Below are 20,776 nucleotides of genomic sequence, written 5' to 3'. Positions count from 1 at the left end.
TTATAGTCTCCTGTGTGACTTTCCCAATTTCCTCCAGTTATTCAGAGCTAGAACAGATGAGGATACTGGCCTGGTGTAGATGAGGAAAGTGGCCTAGTGTCCTTCCTTGTTGCAGCACCAGAAGGCCACTGAGGCCAGGGAGAATCATCAGAGGTGTGTACAAAGCAGGGAGGGTCTGCTATGTTTCTTCTGACACCCATACACGCTGTGTAGGCTGATCTGCCTCTACAGGTAGTTGGGTTTGAATCCTAACTCCTGGAACCCAGGTCTGTTTTGGAGATTTGATTTTGGGTGCTGTTAATAAGAGTTCATAACAGAACAGGGCAGATCCTGACTACAATATGATGTTCAAAAGGTAGTATTCTTATAGGAAAAGGAGGGACACAGAGACTGTTCCCTGGGGAGTTATGAGTCCCATGAGGATGGAGGCTGGGTTCTCTATAGGAACAGAACTGATAGAATAAATCCATATTATAAAGGGGATTTATTAGATTGGACTGGGTAGTCTAACAGTGGCTGTCTCCACGGGAGAGTTTGAGAGCCTGATAACTTCTCAGCCCATGAGTCTGGCTCACACAGCGGTTCTGATCTGACACTGAAGGTTTGGGGACTTTCTGGAGAGTCTGCATTGGAAGACACATCGACAGGGCAGTGCTCACAATGTGGGCACACTCACCAGCAGGAAGCAAGGGCAGGAGATGTGCCGCTGCTGTTCCTTGGACCTCCTCATGTCTGGCCTGCTGTAGAAACCCCCCCCCCCCCACTCTCTGGGGAAGGCCCTCTCTCCTCAACCCTCACTGGTTAATCCTTTTTGGGAATGCTGTCACAGACCCATCCAGAGGCATATCTCTTGGTTGATTCTGGAGCCAATCCTGACAGTCAAGATTAACCATGACAAGCCTAAGGTTGACCCATTGGCTCTGCAAGCCTCCAGTGTCCCGGATTTCCCGTACAGTGTAGAAGTTGGAAGAGGCAGAGATTCTCTGTAGGCTTCTGAGTGAGCAGCGCTCTGCTGACATGCTAGCTAGTCTTGCTCCTTGGACTATGTATCTTATGAGACAATGTGTCTGTAGCCCTTCCTTTGGTGGCCAAGGAAACATAGGTTCTGCTTAGCAATGTCTCAAGGCTCTCCTTTGCCGTTGGAAGGGAATGCTCTCATAAAGACACATTTGCAAGGACATCAAGGGTTGAAGACAACAGTGGTGACAGGCCCTAGGTGGCTTCGTTCCTCTCCACCAGGCTCCATCGCAGGGGAACAGTAATTACACCAAACCAGACAAGATGTCAGCTGAAGAAGCCGCCACATGAACAAGATGCTCGATCTATAGATTATCACCTGACACATTTAGGATAAATCAGTCTTGCCTCAATTCACACCATGCTTGGAGTTACTGTCTGTGATACTGTAACCTTCCTGAAAGAAATGAAGCTATTCTAAAGAGACACACGTGTCCCTCCTTCTGGCTATCAGAACAGACTCCTAGGAACTGGAATTTCCCCAGGGAGGAAAGGAGAAGGAAAAGAATGAAGTCCAGTGCAAGTCAGAGAAACAATCTCCTAGGAAGAGATTCCAGACAGTTCTGATAACATGTTAGGTCACTTCGTGCAGAGTCTGAAGCTGAGACAACGATGGTTCAGTGACAGGCTGGATCACACCTTGACCAGGATTGCAAGAGCGACTGGAACCGAGACAATGATGGGTCAATGATGGGCTGGACCATACCTTGACCAGAATACTTATTTATCCATAATTCTTGCCCTATCTTTAAACTTAAACCCCATGTCAGGATCCCAAAGATGGACTTGGGGAATTCTCTCCATTCCTTTTTGTTCTCATCCCAAGTGGACCACATTGAATAAATCCCCTTTCTTTGCTTTTCACTATACTTACCCATTTAATAGACTTACTGAGGATGGGATGGGTGTCTCAGCCCAGGTTGTTGGGGCTGTGAGAATCCAAGAACTGATTCTAATAATAAGTCCAGTAACAACACTATCAAGTCACTCAATGTGACATGATTATTGTTTCGTCTTTTGATCACACTTTTAAGAATTTCATTTAAAATAATATGTGTAGTTTTTTTAAAAAATATTTATTTATTATTATGTATACAATATTCTGTTTGTGCATATGCCTGAAGGCCAGAAGAGGGCACCAGACCCCATTACAGATGGTTGTGAGCTACCATGTGGTTGCTGGGAATTGAACTCAGGACCTTTGGAAGAGCAGGCAATGCTCTTAACCTCTGAGCCATCTCTCCAGCCCAAATGTGTAGTTCTTCTTCATTAAATCACACCTTTACATCATATGCAAGACCGAATAATTAAAAACGTCCATACTTGTAATATGTACATATTTTAATAAATGATAGGATGAATAATGAGATTGTGAGAACTAATATAGTTAATACCTAATCCCTTACACACGAGGAAACAAGCTGGAGCCATTATGTGAGTTAGTAAAAATTTGAACTTTGTTCTTCTGGACCTCAAGATTAGAACTCTCCTGGGGATTGCTTCCTGTCAGTATAATCTTAGGGTCTGAAGGCTCAGGAGTCTTGTAAGATTTTGAGCCTAATAAGCCTCTTCTCTCCCTCCACTAGGGAGTATTTCAACCCAGGGGAAACAGATACAAAATAAGGAGGTGTTGTATAAAGAATACATTAGAGAACCTGGTTATGCAGCTCATGTGGTGGAGCAGTTGCCTAGCATGCTTGACACCCTGGGTTTGAACCACATACACCAGACACAGTAATGCATATCTGTAATCCCAACACTGGATATAGAGGCAGGCAGAATAAAAATTCAAGGTCATCCTCCACTACAGAGCAAGTTGGGAGCCATAAAGTCCCTACTTTAAAAAGAATGTCATGGGAGGATAAGTGATGTGCTCTTGCAAGTGCAGTGAGCTGTCCTGGAACCTTGGATGACTTTGAGCAAAATCCTCCTATTTAGCTGTCACCGGGATGAGCAGAGGTGTTCTAGAAGCTTGGGAAAATGGGACTTAAATTTTGGGGAACCTATGTGTGCACTGTGTGACTTGGGTTGAATAACTTTACCTCCCTGATGCACATTTCCCTTAGATATGAGACATGAATAATCTTATTTATGTTAGAAGCTGTTGGATGAGTTTTCCTGGGGTAATCAACTTATTTAAAAAGTAGAACATCTTTTATTTATTCCTTGACATTTTTTTTTACATGTAAACCACGAATCTTCACCACTTGATCCACCCCCAGCTTCCCCATCTTGCCCCTCCCAGGCACACAAACATGCTTCAGTTCTCTTTATATCCTCTTCTTCTTTTTGTAATAGCCATGGACTTTAGTTTGGACTTCCTGTTGGGACTTTGACTGATCTTGTTCATTCAGTCTGACACAGGTCTTGTGCAGGTGACCACAGTGGCAGTGAGTTCATTAGTGCAAAAGTCATGCCATGTTGCATGAGGGCCCCAGACCTTAGCACAACTGACTCCATGGTGGAAGTACCATACAAGCTGTAAAGCTCAGCATGTACACAGCACTACCTGCCAAAAGAGAAAACAAAGACCTAATCCATCAAAGTCCATAGTTATGGGAAAGTCTCTAAATGTACTAACCTTGCTTTTTGGCTTCTATAGTTTCATTTCTTGCTAACTGTTTTTGTTAATGGAAAGATGTCAACCTGGGATATGGTTTTTGTGCTTAAAAGCTCACCCTGAGAAAGGTTTAGGGCTACATTGGGATCCTGAAAACCTAGTATAATCACTGGATAGGTAATAAAGATTTCCTGTTGGTTTAAACTCATGTCTGAGCAGTCTTCTCTGGTGAATACTCTGCAAGTATTGTAGCATACAGGGTCCAATGCTGGGTAATACCATTGATGGTTCTCTGGGGAAGTCTATATCTATCCACTCTGAAGATGGATGCTAAAAATAAATCCCACACTAGTTCAGAATTGAGTATAATAAAGGGTTATTTATTTAGGGGTATACTCACAGATAACAGTCCTCTACATGAATGGGGAACAGGAACCAAATCCAGAAGCTGGAAGTGAGAGAGCAAATGTGTGCTATACTTCAACAATTATGGTATAAGAGACAACACCCAAGTGGGCTGGTATCTTAAAGACTATTGGCTGAAGGAGCTCCCGCAGTATCTCCCCCTTTTGTTTAAATAAGCGAGTTTCAAACCCAATACAAAACTATATACACTAGGGACAGATATCAAGTGTAAAATTAGAATTACAACCAGCATAAAGAATATTAAGCAAGGAACATATGTTAAATGTTTTAATAAACATTCTATCCTAAGGAGTCTAAGTCTTGTATTGGAAATAGCTTGGCTAGATCATAAGAGGAAGGTAACTATGTCTATCTAATCTTCAACCCCATAGAAGGCCTGAGAAGGGAGATAATATTACTTGAGTAGGCAGGAAGTACAATCAAGCTGCTTCCAAAATGTGCAGTAGATGACAGAGACAACTGGTTACCTTAGCAATCACCCAAAGTCTCATTTGCAACGTTGAAGCAACCAACTTTGGCTAAGACCTAGAGTAACTGAAAGACCATTTTCAGGGGCAGGAAAATTTTCAGAACTGCTTTATCCTGTCTTAACAAGGTTTGGCAGTCTTTTTTTTTTTTGTATCCTGTTTTTTCAGTCTGGACACCACGCTCTTTGTCAGTGGTTAAGGAACAGGCAGTTCTTTGCCCAAATTCTAGTTGTGCTGAGAAGAAAACAAACTTCAAGTGGAGTGTCTTCGGTGCTCCATATTCTCTCAGGAATAGATAGATGCTGACTGGAGCAATCATGTCTTATGTCAACAGAACCCTAAGTTATTTAAATACCATGTTCTACAGATTTTTGAAGAGGTTGAAGATTACCTATCTTTGCAAAATATAACCTCTATGTATATAAAGAACTAAATTATTCTGACTATAAGTAGAACAAACATGAATGAGTATTCACCTATAATACTTAATACCTGTATAACCTAAAGACTAAAACTTCATATCAGAATATTAAATGATCTTTAAACAACTGTTCAGTAAAGGAGGACAATGACCTCAAAATGTAAACAATGTATAAGTATCTTGATCAGAGGTAGAAATATATAATGCAATATGATAAATATATCCTAAAATTGTATCAATATGCAAAAATGTCTTAAACAGAGGTAGAAACATGCATGCATATAATCTGACAAAATAACTTTGCTTAGGTGTACAAATATTGTAAACAGAAATAGGAGCATATTCAATATAACAAATATAATTTGAACTTGTATCAATATACAAGAATCTATATCAATGTAAATTGTCCATAAATAATAGCTCACAAGTATTCACTCTATTACTCACTATTATTATTGTTATTAGTGTGAGTAAGTTCACACTAATTTACCTATTATCCTATTCAATTTTCCCCCTTTTTTTCAAGGAGATCTCTGAGTGTACATAATTTCCACTCTGACTCCCACTAATAATCAACTCCTAAATGGTGTCCCTAAGCCTGAGGACAAACTTTGTTGGGAGAGGGGATGTCGTTTTCTAGAATTGCTTCCAGCTGTCATGGGGGTGATGTTCTTTCTAGGGGATCCTGTGAAAATAAAATGATGGTTAAGTTTCAAGATTACTGTCTTGTCTAATTGCAAATGGTCTCTGAGTAGTCAATAGGGTTTTTTCTGAAGTTCTTATTGGAGTTCTGGCCAGAACGTTGTAAGAAGGTGCATCATTTCAGCAGCTGGTACCCGCAAAACCAGTCTTATAGTAGTACTACCAGGATAATGATGTCATATCGACCAGGTGGAGTTGTTGTGGGGCCCCATATTCTTCATGGAAACTTCCAAGATTACTGCAGGAAAATCTACTGTTCACTGTGGAAAACTTAAACATTATTCATATAGACATATATTCAGTAAAAGATACGATATAGACAAAATAGGCATGGAGAAAAGTAAAATATTTCCTTAAAAATCTATTTTCTTTCCATCCCATACCAGATAGCTCTTGCCATGAGACAGAAACTCTAAATTTTTATTTTAACAACATGCTTGGATTTAGAGAAGGATAGCCATTGTTCAACTCCAAAGCCAGCTTTATATATTCCACTCCAGATAGAGAAGACAACAGCAGACCAAAGAACAGTTCCATCCACATCCAGTTTGGTCAACCAGTGAGTTTCTTGGGGTGACCTGGGTCCTAACCTTTGGTGATTAGATCTAGTCAAGCTGTTCTCTTAGGGAAAGCAGGAAGCTGTTGGGCAGGGTGGATAGAAATAAAGTCTTGCTATTTCTCAGAGGAGAATGAACTCTAGGAGTGTAGACTGCTGAGGTTGGAACACACATACATACATGCATGCAACACACACACACACACACACACACACACACACACACACTCGGTGATCTTTGGATCCCTAGTTTCCCAGGCACGGGAATGCACGTGGGTCACAGCCCATCATGCTGGCTGCCCCCAATGGCTCTCTGTTATTGCTCAGTGGTGACTTCTGAGGCAGTTGTAGCTGACAGCCAGATTGCTCTGCTCAACCAGGAGTGGATGGTCTCTCATCTGACCCTGTTTTGTGTGTATTTGGGGATTGTGGATGATTTTTAAGTCTGAAAAGTCAAACATCATAAATTGTTTCATTCATCGACAGCTCAGACTGTTACAATCCCATTGCTTTAAAAAGAAATCAGCTGCTGGTAATTCAGCTTCATGACTGGGAAGCTGGACAATGACAATAAGGACGTGTTCTTCCTTCCCTCTGGGAGTTCTAGGCTTGGCATTTGATCTCTTTTAGAAGGTTATGTGGCCACCCCATGACAGGTGCCCTTTACTGTCTGAGAGTCAGTATGTGTTTGGGAGTGTGTGTGTGTGTGGGGGGGGGGCATGTGTGTTTGTGTGTACATGCAGAGGCCAGACGTCATCCTCAGATGCTGTTCCTTGGGTCTGTCAACTCTGTGTTTTGAACTTCTTATTTGCCTGAAACTTGCAAGCTAGGCTAGACTGGCTGGCCAGTGAGTCCAGAGATCCACCCATCTCTGCTTCCCTAGTGCTGGAATTAGGAGTGGGCCGCTTTTAAACCATAGGTTCAGGGAATCAAATTCAGCTCCTCATGCTCGAACGGCATACACTTTACCAGCGAGCCACGTCCCAGCCCCTTGTTCAACTTTTGTTTATTTTTTAAGACAGAGTTTCTCTATGTAGACCCAGCCGTCTTGAAACTTGCTCTGTAGACTAGGCTGGCCTTGAACTCATAGTGATCAGCCTGCCTATTCCTCCCGAGTGCTTGGATTAAAGGGGTGCACTACCACTGCCTGGCTTTCTTGTTCAACTCTGTAATTTTTATTCTTCATTGACAAGTAGAGTTGTATATATTTACTATGTACTATAAATTGCTTTGGAGTGTTGTGGAAACACTTGGCAAAGCTAGCTAACATATGTGTTAACTTATGTAGTTACTTTCTTTTTTAATAGTAAGATCTCTTAAGACCTATTCTCAGCATTTTCTAGGATGCACAACCTCATTTAAAGACCCCGCCCTATTTAATCTTCCCTGGAGAGAGGATCCTCGCCATGGACCGAGAAGTCACCTCCAGCTGTGCTCTCTCAAGAGAGCTCACTCACTTGGCTGGACACTTCTCTTCTTGTTACAGAGAAAAGTGACTGCTCTGGATAATGGTGGCTCCCTGAATGTCCCTGAATGTTCCCTTACTGCAAACAGTAGGAACTTCTCTGTCTGCTCGCCCAAGGAGACTGGGTCTCTTTCGACAAGGCTGGTCAGCAACTCACAAGACTCAGTCGATGACTAAAGAGTGAAGCCCAGAGCCACTAGGCACCAGATTGCTTCCAGAAGCTCCCATTGGCAGGCTCTGCTCACTGATTCCTTCAGAGGAGTACGGGAGTCTATGTATCCTAACCCAGCTGCCCCCCTTTATACAAGATTTCTTGTAGCTTAGGCTGACCTTTGAACTCACTAAGTAGCTGAGGATGACCTTGACCTTTTGAAGAGTCTTCTGCCTCCCAGCTCCCAAGTGAAGGGATTATAGGCCCTTACCCCTACGCTATAGGAACTTCAACCCAGGACTTCATGCTTGCTGGGTAAACTCTCCACTGAGGATCTGCCAACATCTCTAGCCCCGCCTCCCCGTTTCTTGCAGGCCTCAGGCCACTCTTAAAATTAAGCATCTCAGAGAAGCAAGCTTCAATTGACTGAGGGCACGTGACTGCTCTTTACCAAGGCAACAGGAGGCAAAAGCATAGGGGACTTCCTGCCCCACCCCCAAGCTTCTACCACATGGGAACAATCACTTAGAGTTGCTGTCCCCAAAGGGCAGTGTCTAGAGGGAGGGAGGTGACTCCTTGTAAGGCCGCCGTTGCAAGACATGTGTCCTTATAAGCCTGCAGAGACAAGAGACCCCGTGCGTCTTTCTAGCCCAGTGTAAAGAAGTGTTAGGACACGAGGACTTTGAGCTGCTGTGAGGAGATCAAAGACAAAGTTATCACAGGGTTGAGTTGAGAGTCTCAGAGCTGCGGCTTGTGATGATGGAAAAGCCTCTGAGGAGGGAAGTCTTTCACGTAAAAGCCCCTTTAATCCCCGTGCTCTATGTGGAGGTAAGAGCTACTTCCTGGTGGAGACAGGAGCCCACCTAGTTTCTGGGCCTCGGGTCTTTGCACCTTAGGTTTCAGTGTTCAGTCTCCTGCAGCGGCGGGGGCCCAATAGGTGGGTCGTCTGGAACCCCGTGAAGATCAAGGTCTCCTCCTGGAGGTGGGGATGTCTGCGGTGAGGCAAAAGCAATTACGGAGCCCATGGCTAAGGTGGCTGCAGGTCACCAGCTAAGTAACACCTGCCAAGAAGAAGCAGCAGGCAGCGACTCCCAGCTGAGACCGTGCCGGGCCTTAGTGCCTTAGTCTCAGAGTAAGACTTAGCAAAGGGTGTCGCTAAGATGTCCATAAACGTAGAACTTTGGAAACACCTCTCCCCTACCTCCAGAACTCCAGGGTCCCTGCCAGGCTTTTTTTTTTTTTTTTTTTTTTTTTCTTGCAAACGTTTAAATTTATACCGCTGGGGACAGCTATCAGGAGAGCAGAAGCTGAAGAGTCCCCCTTGCTTAGACCCTCCAGTGGTTCACAGAGCCAGCAGAATAATATAACCCCCGATCCCTCCCTACACGGCTACCAGATCGTCCATGCTCTGACCTTACCACCCCATGGGCCTGGCCTTCCCCCTGATGTATCCCGTGCTTCAGACGCCTGGGCTTCTCTCAGCTGCTGGAAGTTTCTCCTGGCCCCTCTGTGTTTATTTGGGTTTGCTCTAGGCCCCGGGGTTGGCAAAGGTCTCCGCGATTCCTATCTCAGCTCACCTGTCCCTTGCTGGAGTTCCAGAGCCCTACTGCTGCCTTCTGTTCTAGACTCCTCCACGTGCTGCTTGTATGCTAATTAATCAGACCCCCAACCGAGATGTCCCGGAGTCTGCTCAGCTCTCCACAGGGAATCCCAGCAACCTATGGGTACCATAGAACTTACCTGTGTTATGTGAAATCCCATTGCAGTGCTGGGGACACCGTCAGCTCTGAATGTCAGAGTTTATCACTCAAGTCCCCACTCTGGAGTCTCTGTCACCCAAACCAGCTTATGTTATAGCAGCATTTGCTGTCAGAAGTCACTTTGTGGGCCTGTGGTGTAGTTCAGTTAGTAGACGCTTGCTTCCTGTGCGCGGGACACTGTTTGAGTCACAGAACTGTGTTAACCATGTAGTGGTGCATGCCTGGAATTCCAGGGGAGGCAAGAGGGCTGGGAGAATTCAGGGGTCACCTGGGAAGAAGGCTCTTTCCCCACGGGCATGCGGGTCAGGATTCAGACCCCAGAACCACATAAATGCTGGGCGAGCATTGTCGTCCACCTGTAATTCCAGCCCTGGCTGGTGGAGACAAGGATTACCAGACTCAGCTGTCTAGAGAGAATAGCTAGGTCAACAAACTCAGCCTGAAGGAGAGACACTGCCTCAGTGGATAAGGTGGAGGAGCTATCGGGTATGATTCCCTATGTCAACCTTGGGCACCCACATCAAGCATGTCACCCACCCAGCCATCGGCCCCGCTCTCACACTGGTATTTTTATCCATAATAAATTCATTAAGAGCATAAAGAAAAGAGACCTGGATTCCAGAGGTCCTAGGTTGATTGGAGGGAGTGGGTGTTGACATCTAAGACTGACCTACACACACAGGTTCTGACGCGACCCATTGCTTAGGAGCACTTGTTCGGATCACGTTTAAGCATGCGCACTGGGCCTGAGAAGTACTTCTGTTTTGTCTGCAGCACCTGGGCCTGGTGGAGTGCTCGCCTGTAATCCCAGCACTCAGGAAGGGGAGGCAGGAGGATCAGAAGTTCAGGGTCCTCCTCTGTTACACTTGAGGCCAGCAGGCTACCTGAGACCTTGTCTGAAAGGTAATATTCTAAAAGTAAATAAATAAAAAAATGTGTGTGGTTTGGACTTGGGATGTTTGAAATTTGCCTCATTCTTGTAAAACTTTACCTATTTGAAGGAAAGTACCCCTCTCCAAGATCCCCTCCAGGGGTCATTTTTAATGCTGTCGAATGTCTGTATTCTGTCTCTCAAGGCCTTAAACGCTAGACCCGTCTTCAGAGCTAACTGCATTACTTCATGTGACCACAAGGTGGCAGGCCAGGCTCTTGGTTTTTGCTAGCCACGCGTGGTAAGGAATTTCTGCATGGCTGGAGGTTAGGGTGGGTTTCAGTTCATCTGGATAGTCAAAGGGTCAGAGGCAGAACAGGATATATTTAGAGCCTGAAAACTATTGAACGCCGTGTGGCAATTAGCGGGCTTTTTAAAAGTTCAGATTTGTCTGCTCCACTTCAGGCTTTGATGGAGAAAAGGAACACAGTCTGATAAAAACTAATAAGTGAGCCTTAAAATAATTAAAATTTTCAACTTCTGTGTTCCATTTGTTGTGCGCATGTAATCTACACACGCACGTTCATGTGTGTTTGTGTGTGTGTGTGTGTGTGTGTGTGTGTGGCGGTTGGAGGACTACTGTGGGCCCAGCACTTGGGTCCTGGGAGTTGAACTCAGCTCATCAGGCATGTTTACCTGCTGAACTATCTCACCTGCCCCAGAATATTTTACTTTAAAATCTCATACAAGTACATATTGCATATTGAGCGTATTCTCCTATGCCCTCTTTTCTTCCTCTCCCCTCCCCGGCCACTTCTTTCTGGTTAATCCCCATCTCTAGACAGTTTCCCTTCTGATGTTATGGCTCAGACACAGACACAATTTTATATATCTACATAAAATCTAGGATCGACAAATGAGGGAAAGCTTAGGAGTTTTGTCTTTCTGAGACGGGCTGAGTTCGCTGAGCAAGCGTTTCGCGTTTCTCCGGCTGAACGCCTTTACCGAGAATGACACGATTTTGCTTTCTTCATGGCTGAAAAGAGTTCCACTGTGCACGTGCACCACATTTTTATTGGCTGATTTCTAAGCTTTCCTACATGTATGCGCTGTATGATGAGCTTATTCGGTCTTCCCGCCTTTCCCGTTTTTGCCTCTGTCTTTTTTTAAATATTTATTTTTTTATTATGTATACAGTATTCTTCCTGCAGGCATCATTACAGATGGTTGTGAGCCACCATGTGGTTGCTGAGAATTGAACTCAGGACCTTTGGAAGGGCAGGCAATGCTCTTAACCGCTGAGCCATCTCTCCAGCCCCTTGCCTCTGTCTTTTAGCCCTTTGTTACCTGCAACAGCTTGTTTCTACTTTCAAGTCATATACATGTCTATATATGCACACAGACACAGATCTCATGCATCTCTATGAAATCCAAGACTTCTAAATGAGGGAGCGCATGGAATATTTGTCTTCCTGAGACAGACTTAACTGAGTGAATGTGCACTTTTCTGATGACATTCATCCATCTGCAGAAGACACGGCTTTATCCTCCTTTCTGGTTGAAAACATTCTACTGTGCGCATAAGCCACGTTTCTTTATACACCCCCCATCTCTCTGGACAGCAGGCTGGTCCCATAACTCAGCTTTTGTGCAGAGTGTGTGTAACTATCTCTGTGATGTGTCGGCTTGGAGTCCTTTGAGGAAAAGACACAGGAGCCGGCAGCTGGGTCATGCGGGAGACATATCGTTGTTTTTCCCTGGGAAACCTCCACATTGATTTCCACGGTGGCAGTCCTACTTTGTATTCCTGGTATACCACATTAAGAAGTTTAAATTAGCTACCCCTTCCTGTTTCCTCACCTTTTTACAGTGCGCAAAAGGGAGGAGTGTTAAGTTTCTACTGTGGCGGATGCCTGCCTCTGCCGACAAAGCAGTTACGTCATCAGCTGTCGCCAGGTGCTTTCCCGGGAGTCACGTGCTCCCCTTAAAAGTGTCTGCCAGGCACGGCTCGCTCTCTTTGCCTCTTCTTTCCTCTCTTGCCTCCTGCTCTCTCCTTTTCTCTCTTGCTTCTCTTGCCTCTCATGTCTTTTGCTCCTCTTCCGTGTTCTCTGCCTGTCTTCCTCTCTCATGTCCCTACTCCAACATGGCCTTTGTCCCCCGCCCCCATAAATCTCTTGCACAAAACAAAAGAAGAAAGAGAAAAAAGGAACTTTAAATTACATTTTATTTCTTTTTAGTGTGTGTGTGTGTGTGTGAACTATAGTACCCATGTGGAGGATAGAGGACACGCTATAGGGGTTGGTTCTCTCTTTCTGTCATGTGGGCCCCAGGGTTCTGACCCAGTCCCTCAGCCTTGACAACATGGACCTCTGCCCCCTGAGTCACCTTGCTATTTTTGAAAACACAGTGTAAACATGCTATATGCTCGTGATTTGAGCTACTACTCCCCCCCCCCCCCCCCCCCCTGCGATTCAGAACTCCCGAGGACAATGAGGAGAAACACAACGCAGCAGAAGGTTCTCAACAAGCACAGGCTCGGGTTAAGACAAACCTGGCTGGAATTCCAGCCCAATCGCTCAGAAACAGCCGTTCTCCGCGCACATCCCTCGCACGGTTTGAAGCTTGGTCCTTCCTGTACCGGAAGGGATAGGAATTCCAGCATGATAGGAAAACAGAGCAGTTATTCACTCACTGCACAGGAACAAGACTGCGAGGATAATAGACACGTAGGTAGGGTTCTGCACAGTAAGGGGGAGGCAGACATGTTGGGAGTGTTGTTTTTAGTTGCAGAGGGAAGGTACCGTTTATGAGTCGTGCTTTGCAGGCTGGGAAACAAGGGCAAAGTGGGGAGCGCTACAGAGTGTTGACCTCCAGACAAGGATCGAAGCAGTCTAGATCTGTGGTTTGCGGTGAGCAGACTTTCCCATCAGAAACGACGATCTAGCTGCTGTTTACGTGGACCAGTGGGTAGGGTGTGTGCAATTCATGCACAAAGCACTGCTTTTGACCCACCCAGCACCCAAAAACACAAAATGGTGATGCACACCTAATTCACAGTACTCAGGAGACAGAGGCAGGAGGATCCGAATTTCATGTCATTGCTAGCTATATGGTGGAGTCGAGGCCAGCTTGGGCTACACAAGACCATGCCTTAAAATCAAAGTAAAACAAACCACAATGAAAATCAACAACACCAATACCAACAAACCATAGAAGGCCTTCCTTTGGAATTCCAAGGACCCAGTACTTCTGGTGGAAAACAGGCTTGGCTGTGCTGGCTGAGCTGATGTTCGTGGCTGAGATACTGGCTGTGTGTCCAGTTCCACTTGGCTGGCAGGCTCCCAAGCCCTGTTCCAGCAGTCCCTGCTGGGGTGTTCTAGAACCTCTGTGGCTATGATAGCTGCTATTGTTCCTCTCTTCTTGTGGGCTGGGATGGCTCTAAGGCTGTCTAGAAGAATGAAGGAAAACTCAGGTTCAATTTACTGGCTAGTCTTCATGTAGGGGGTCTTAAAATATTCTTTAACCATTTCATGCACACACACAGGCATACATATTTATATATATTGGTCATTTTACCTCTATTACCTGCTCTTACCCCTCTCCCTTTCCTATGAAATCTGTTCTTTCCAACAAGTACTTTTAATTTTTAAATATTTTTTTATGTTGGGGGCTGGAGAGATGGCTCAGTGGTTAAGAGCACTGGCTGCTCTTCCAGAAGACCAGGGTTCAATTCCCAGCACCCACCTGGCAGTTCACAGCTGTCTGTAACTCAGTTCCAGGGGATTTGACACCTTCACACCAACACATATAAAATAAAGTTAAATAAATTATTTTTTAAAAAATTTTTATGTTTTTATTTTGTGGTTTTGTGTGTATGCATGTGTGTGTGTGTGTGTGTGTGTGAGTGTGTGTTTGACCCAGTGAGTTTAACTGGGGTTGCTTGCATGAGCATGAGGTGAGAGTTACTTACAGGAACTTGGGAAACTTACCAGTGACTACACCATAGAAGAAAATGACAACCCTCCCCCAGCAACTGGTAATTGCCAATAGGCCCCCAGGGAGAGGTATGGTCTTGTGAGTCCCCTCCTTGTTTTGGCGTGACTGGACCCAGAGCCTGTCAGGGAGGCTGTTACCATCCACATGCAGGGCTTTGATTCCTAGCCAGGCTTGGCCTCGTTCAGAGAGCCACATGCAAATTCTCTCTAAAGTAGCATTTTCCCCAAATATAAAGAGGACTATTGTTGGGGGGGGGCAAGCCTGGGGTTCTGTGATAATAGCGTTTTCACGAAGAAAAATCACACCCCCATCGTCTGCACAGTTGAGAACATGGAACCTACTATTGAGCCGTTTGGGCTACAATGAAGCATTATCTGCTAAGATGGACCTACCTGTGGGAGGCTGGGGAAGGCAGGTGAGCCAGGGTTTGCAGGGACTGTTGGAAATGAACGAGTAAAATCCATTTGTCCATCCAAGAATGATTAAAAGCAATCATAGCTCTGCTGAGAAGCCCTGGCCTCACCGAAGTGGGAGGCAAAAGTGGGTAATTCACTATTATCAAAAGAAAAAGGCATAGGAGAAAGGGGTGGGAGAAAGAAGGGAGGAGAAGAAAATGGGATTCATGAAGTTCAGACTGAAGTGCCGACTGAGGGGAACAGCTAGACTCTAGAGGTCCTTTTAAGGCTTATTTAAGGGCGATGCCGTCTGTAGGTGACAGCGAATTGTTGATGTGACTGTGTTACTGAATATGGGCCCCACCTGAGTCAGGAGCCAAGAAGTGGGAAGACAGCTGCTGGCAGAGGGACTTGGGGTGAAGGACTTAAGGTTACTGGGCTCTCTATTCTCTATAAAGTGGGGTGCAGGGGCTGCCATTGCTCTCCCTCTTTTCATCCCTACTAACAGTTTTATTTTGAGAACTAGTAAACATCCTCAGATAGGCAGAGAGTAGTGTGGCCTGGTGGCTTTCCTTAACTTAATTAATAAATTAACTCGTGTGTGTGTGTGTGTGTGTGTGTGTGTATGTGTGTGAGCATGCACACGCAAAAGTCTGAGCACAACTTGCTGAAGTTGGTTCTCTCCTTTTAGCATGGGAGTTCCAGGGATTAAACTCAGGTCCTCGAGCTTAGCTGCAAATGACTTTACTTTGTTGGCCTCATGGATTTCTCTTTTCTCAATGTTGTGTTTCACAGACAAAATTAAAACAAAATCTTCCTTTTGTAAATTTTTTCTGAGTCTTTTGTGGTCGGTGTTATGTCTAGGAAGTCTTTTCCTGACGGATGTCAATTAGATTTCTCTCCTGTTAGCTCCTGGTGGTTGTACACAGCATCACATTTTACATCGCGATCTTTGCTCCATCTTAAGGTCTTATGAAGTGTGTAAACTTTATTTTTAGTTTTTTTTGTATCTGTATATCCAGTTTTTCCAGAACCATTTGTGTTTCCCCTCCCATTGTGTTTCTTTTGATAATTTGTCAAAGAAGTTGACCATATTTATATGGGCCACTTGTAGGATTTCTATTGTGTTGCTGATCAATCTATCTTGTTATTGTTATTTTTGACAAATACTTTACTATCCTGACTATTGTGGCTTTATAATAAGTCTTGAGGTTGCATAATATCAGTTTCCTGACTTCGTTCTTGTTCAATAATATGTTGTTTATTCTGGTTCCTTTGCATCTCCAAATAAACCTTAGAATTCAATTTGTTGATACTGAACAATCAGTCAATGTACTGAGATTTTGATTGACTCTAGATCAATTTGAGAAGAGCTAATGGTTCATCATCTTTGAGTTGTCCTGTCTTTACACATACACTGCTTTCCCATTTACTTAGTACTCCTCTGACATCTTTCTTCACAGTTTTGCAGTTTTCCATGTTTAGATTGCACATATTTTTATTTAAATTGCATGTATTTATTTAGTATGTGTGTGTGTGATGGAGGAGGGTCATCTGTCTATGTGTTACTTTCATTGGTTAATAAAAAAACTGCCTTGGCCCTTTAATAAAACAGAAAATTAGGTAGGCGGAGTAGACCAAACAAAATTGTGGGAGAAAGAAAGCAGAGTCAGGCAGACACCACAGGCAGTTGCCATGCCTCTCCTCTCTGAGACAGACACAGGTTAAGATCTCTCCTGGTAAGACACCACCTCGTGGTGCTACACAGATTACTAAATATGGGTTAAAGCAAGATGTAAGAGTTAGCCAATAAGAGGCTAGAGCTAACGGGCCAAGCATTGTTTAAATGAATACAATTTGTGTGTTGTTATTTTGGGTATAAAGCTAGCCGTGCGGGAGCTGGGTGGTAGAATGCAGTCTGCCATTCCTTCTACATGTGTGCATGCATGCATGCTACAGTGTGTATGTGAAGACTGCAGGACAACTTGTAGGAGTTGTTTCTCTATTTCCACTTTGTGGATTTCAGGGATCAAACTTAAGAGTCAGGCTTGGTGCTCTTTACCAACTGACCCATTTTGCTGCCCCACATTTTCTTATGTTTAATACTAAAATATTTTATAGCTTTTGGTGATAATGCAAATGTTATTGTGTGTGCTTTAAAAATTTTTAATTACTAGTTTATTTTTGTGTACAGATATTTCTGTGTACCACATATATGCTTGGTCAGAAGATGTCTTTGGATTTCCTGGAACTGGAGTTACTGATAATTGTGAATAGCTATGTGAATGTTGGGAACTACGTGTGTGTCCTCTGGAAGAGCAGCCAGTGCTCTTAAGCACTGAATCATATCTTCAGCCCATTTTTAAAGTAAACTATTTGCCTATTAGCTCAGGCTTATTATTTTTTTTTTTGGTTTTTTGTTTTTCGAGACAGGGTTTCTCTGTGGCTTTGGAGCCTGTCCTGGAACTATCTCTGTAGCTCTGTAGACCAGGCTGGTCTCAAACTTACAGAGATCCGCCTGCCTCTGTCTCCCAAGTGCTGGGATTAAAGGCGTGCACCACCATCGCCCGATAGCTCAGGCTTATTATTAACTAGCTCTTACAACTTAAATTAACCTACAATTCTTGTCTGTGTTTAGCTACATGGCTTGATACCTTTTATCAATGAGGCCTTCTCATTTTGCTTCCTGTGCATCTGGTTAGTAATTGCATCTCAGCCCCTGTGTTTTTAATTTTGATTCAACTCTTTGATTGCTGATCTATAAGAAAAGTCAGTTCTGGAAACCCATCTCGCTTGAACCTCTGTAGGCCCTGTTGTTTCTGGAAGGCACTGTTTTCTTGGTGTCTTCTATCCCCACTGGCTCTTGAAACCTTTTCACTACTTCTTTCACATAGCTCCCTGAGCCTGATGGGAGGTATTGAATGAAGATATCTTTTTTATAGCTGAGTATTCCAAGGTCTCTCACTTTCTGTATGTTGTCCATTTGTAGATCTCTGTATTAGTTTCCATCCATGGCTGGAGGAAGTTGCTCTGACAAAAGCTGAGCAAGATACCGATCGGTAAGTGTAGTGAAATGTCAGTAGGAGTCATTTTATTGTGATGCTCCCTTAGCAGAACAGTTGTGTGGTTTTCCCCTAGGTCCATGATTTCCTCTGGTCTCAGGTTTCTGGCTACCTGAGCAGTGTTAGGTATGGGTTCCATAACATGGAGTGGGCCTTCAATCCAATCAGACAGTGATTGGTGACTCCCACAACTGTAGAGCCATTATTGTACCAGTGTGTTATGTAGGCAGATTCCTACTGTAGACCAAAGGATGTGTAACTGGGTTGGCATTGACCTTTTTTTCTCTGGTAGTGTTCAAAGTGCCTGCTAGTATCATGAACACTAATAAGTAGGGGTGAAGGATCTAGTTGGGTACCAGCTCCACTTCTCTGCCTTCAATAAACTATGTAAGTGCTGTCTACAGCAATAGGGCTTTACCATCAGATTATGGGGAGCAACCAGTAGACTTAGCATTAATCCAAGTTGTTTGGGAGTTTCCATGGGCACATTTAGCCAACCACTATATTAAATGTAACTCATTCCTGGTACTGGGGGATTTCACTCGGTGGTGAGAGATGTCTAGTTAGTGCTATATCTCCCCTGTTTTTTGGTGACTCCAGTTATATTTCTTTTATATGTGTGCATATTTTAAGAATCTTCAACTGTAGTAGGTTTCCATATGGTCCCTCAAATGGCCCTGTTAGTATTAGCTGTCCCTCTATGTATTTTCTTCCTTATCCCCATCTTTCTTTCACATCTTTGTTTAATGTGTATTAACTTTATATCCTGCAATCATGCTCAAATACTTATTAATTATATGGTAATTTATTTAAATTTTCTACATAGGTGATTGTGCCATCTGAGAACAAAGATGTCTTCTTCCTTTCTTTCCCTCCTTTGTACATTTTAGCTGTGAATTTGTCTCTTATTGCTATAGCTATTTCTCCTAGAATTTGGTGGAAACATAGACACAAGATGTTTTATTCTTCATCTTTGTAAGAAAAATTCAAATTTCTTACTACTCATCTCATTTCTTTTATTTTTCCTGAAAAAACCCAAATCTTTGTTTCATAGAAGTAAATAGGCATATATTTGTGGATATATATGCATTCATAATTCATGTTCATATATGTATGTATAAATCCCCAACAAAAGATGTTATAACAAGATGGAACAGTTCACAAATTCGTGTTTCACCCTTTCAGAAGGGTCCATGCCAAACTTCTCTCTATTATTCCAATTTTGGTATATGTGCTGCAAATATCATTTGAGTGTTAATTCTCTACCAGGGATTATTTTATATGCAGAAATGTAATTGTAATGCAGATCTGCAAAACTCCCAACAGTCCTGGAGCTTCAGTGCTAGAGCGGTTGCAAAGTTGACGAAAGAGTTTATGGCACATGCTTGCTTGTGGGGGCAGAAATCACCAAGCACTGCAGACTGGGAGCTTTAGACAGTGTATTCTACTGCTTCATTGTTCTGGAGCCTGGAAGTCTAATATCAAGGTGTCCGCAGATGCCTCAGTTACTTTTCTAGTTACTGTGACAAAATGCCTGACAAAAGCAACTGAAGAGATGAAGGGTTATTTTGACTCACAGTTCTAGAATACAGTTCATCCTGGGAAGGACTTTGTGATGGTAGGAGTAGTAAGAGTGTGAGGTGAGGTGGCAGGAAGGAGAGAGAGAGAGAGAGAGAGAGAGAGAGAGAGAGAGAGAGAGAGAGAGAGAGAGAGAGAGAGAGAGAGAGAGAGCGCTGATGCTTAGTTTGTTTTTTCCTTTGTATTCAGCCCAGGACCTCCGTCATGGAATGGTGTCCCCATATGTAGGGTGGATCTTTCTACATAACTTACCCTAGTCTAGAAACTCTCTCACAGACAAGCGTCTGGGCTTGTCTATTGAATGATTCCAGATCCTCTCAAGGTGACAATCAGTATAAACCACTACAATGGGGTTGACTTCTTTGATTGCTTTGCTTGGTTGGTGACTGGTCACCTCCTCGTGCCTTCACATGCCAGTCCTCCCTGTGTCTATATCTATGTCTGAGTCTTCTCTCATTGGATTAGAATCTACCTAATGATCTGCCCATTTTTCATGCAACTACTTATTTCAAGAATTCTACATATGTGATGGCATTCTGAGTACTGTGGTGCTATCTAGCATATAAATTTCCAGAGGGGTGCAGTTCAGCCAGTATATACCATAACTTCAAAGGTGGTTTGGATATAGGTATAGTCCATGTTGCTTGGCTACCTGTGACACTTCTTCCCACAGAAAGAAGAGTAACTTTGGTCAACACAGTGGCCCAAAGGGAACATTGAGCTTTTCTCTTTTTGAAATTACATAGGCTACATGATGATTAGACCTATGGCCTAGATACCATTAAAATGATATTCCATCACACTGGTTCTCAACCTGTCGGTCATGACCCCTTTGGGGAGGGGAAATGACCTTTTTGTAGGGGTTGCCTAAGACCATCAAAAATAGCTATTTACATTAATATTCTTAACAGTAGCAAAATCACAGTTATAAAATAACAATGGAAATAATTTTATGGTTGGGAGTCACTGCAACGCGAGGAACTGTATTAAGGGTCATAACATTAGAAAGGTTGAGAACCACTGTTCTAGGGGCTGGAGAGACGTTCCAAAGTTCAGAACGTAGGTTGTTCTTGCAGAGGCCCTGGCTTCCAAAGCCTCCACTGGGTGACTTATCTGGGTGTAAACTCTAGCTCCAGGAGATCCAATGCGCTCTTCTGGCTTCTGCAGATACCTACATTCACATGCACGCATGCACATTAATTTAAAAATAAAAGAAATCTTTAAAAAAAATGACACACGAAACAAGCTGAGGTCTTGTTTGTAGGTTTAGCATAGCTTACTGGTGATGAGTGAGTTATTTCTATAAGCGACTCAGGGCAAGTCTGCAGCCATTCCATGCGAAAGCATTG

General features: G+C 43.6%; 1 non-coding gene across 1 annotated transcript; it reads right to left on the bottom strand.

Annotated features, from left to right (window-relative positions):
• Positions 1 to 18,991: 18,991 nt before the first annotated feature.
• Positions 18,992 to 19,096, bottom strand: LOC119799661. Its single transcript, XR_005282933.1, has one exon. It is a non-coding gene; the product is annotated as a U6 spliceosomal RNA (small nuclear RNA).
• Positions 19,097 to 20,776: the final 1,680 nt, after the last annotated feature.

The sequence above is a fragment of the Arvicola amphibius genome, chromosome 12 (genome assembly GCF_903992535.2).
Source record: "Arvicola amphibius chromosome 12, mArvAmp1.2, whole genome shotgun sequence".
In the NCBI taxonomy this organism is placed as follows: Eukaryota; Metazoa; Chordata; class Mammalia; order Rodentia; family Cricetidae; genus Arvicola; species Arvicola amphibius.
The sequence above is the reverse complement of the archived record's forward strand: the minus strand, read 5'-3'. Positions and strand labels throughout refer to the sequence as shown.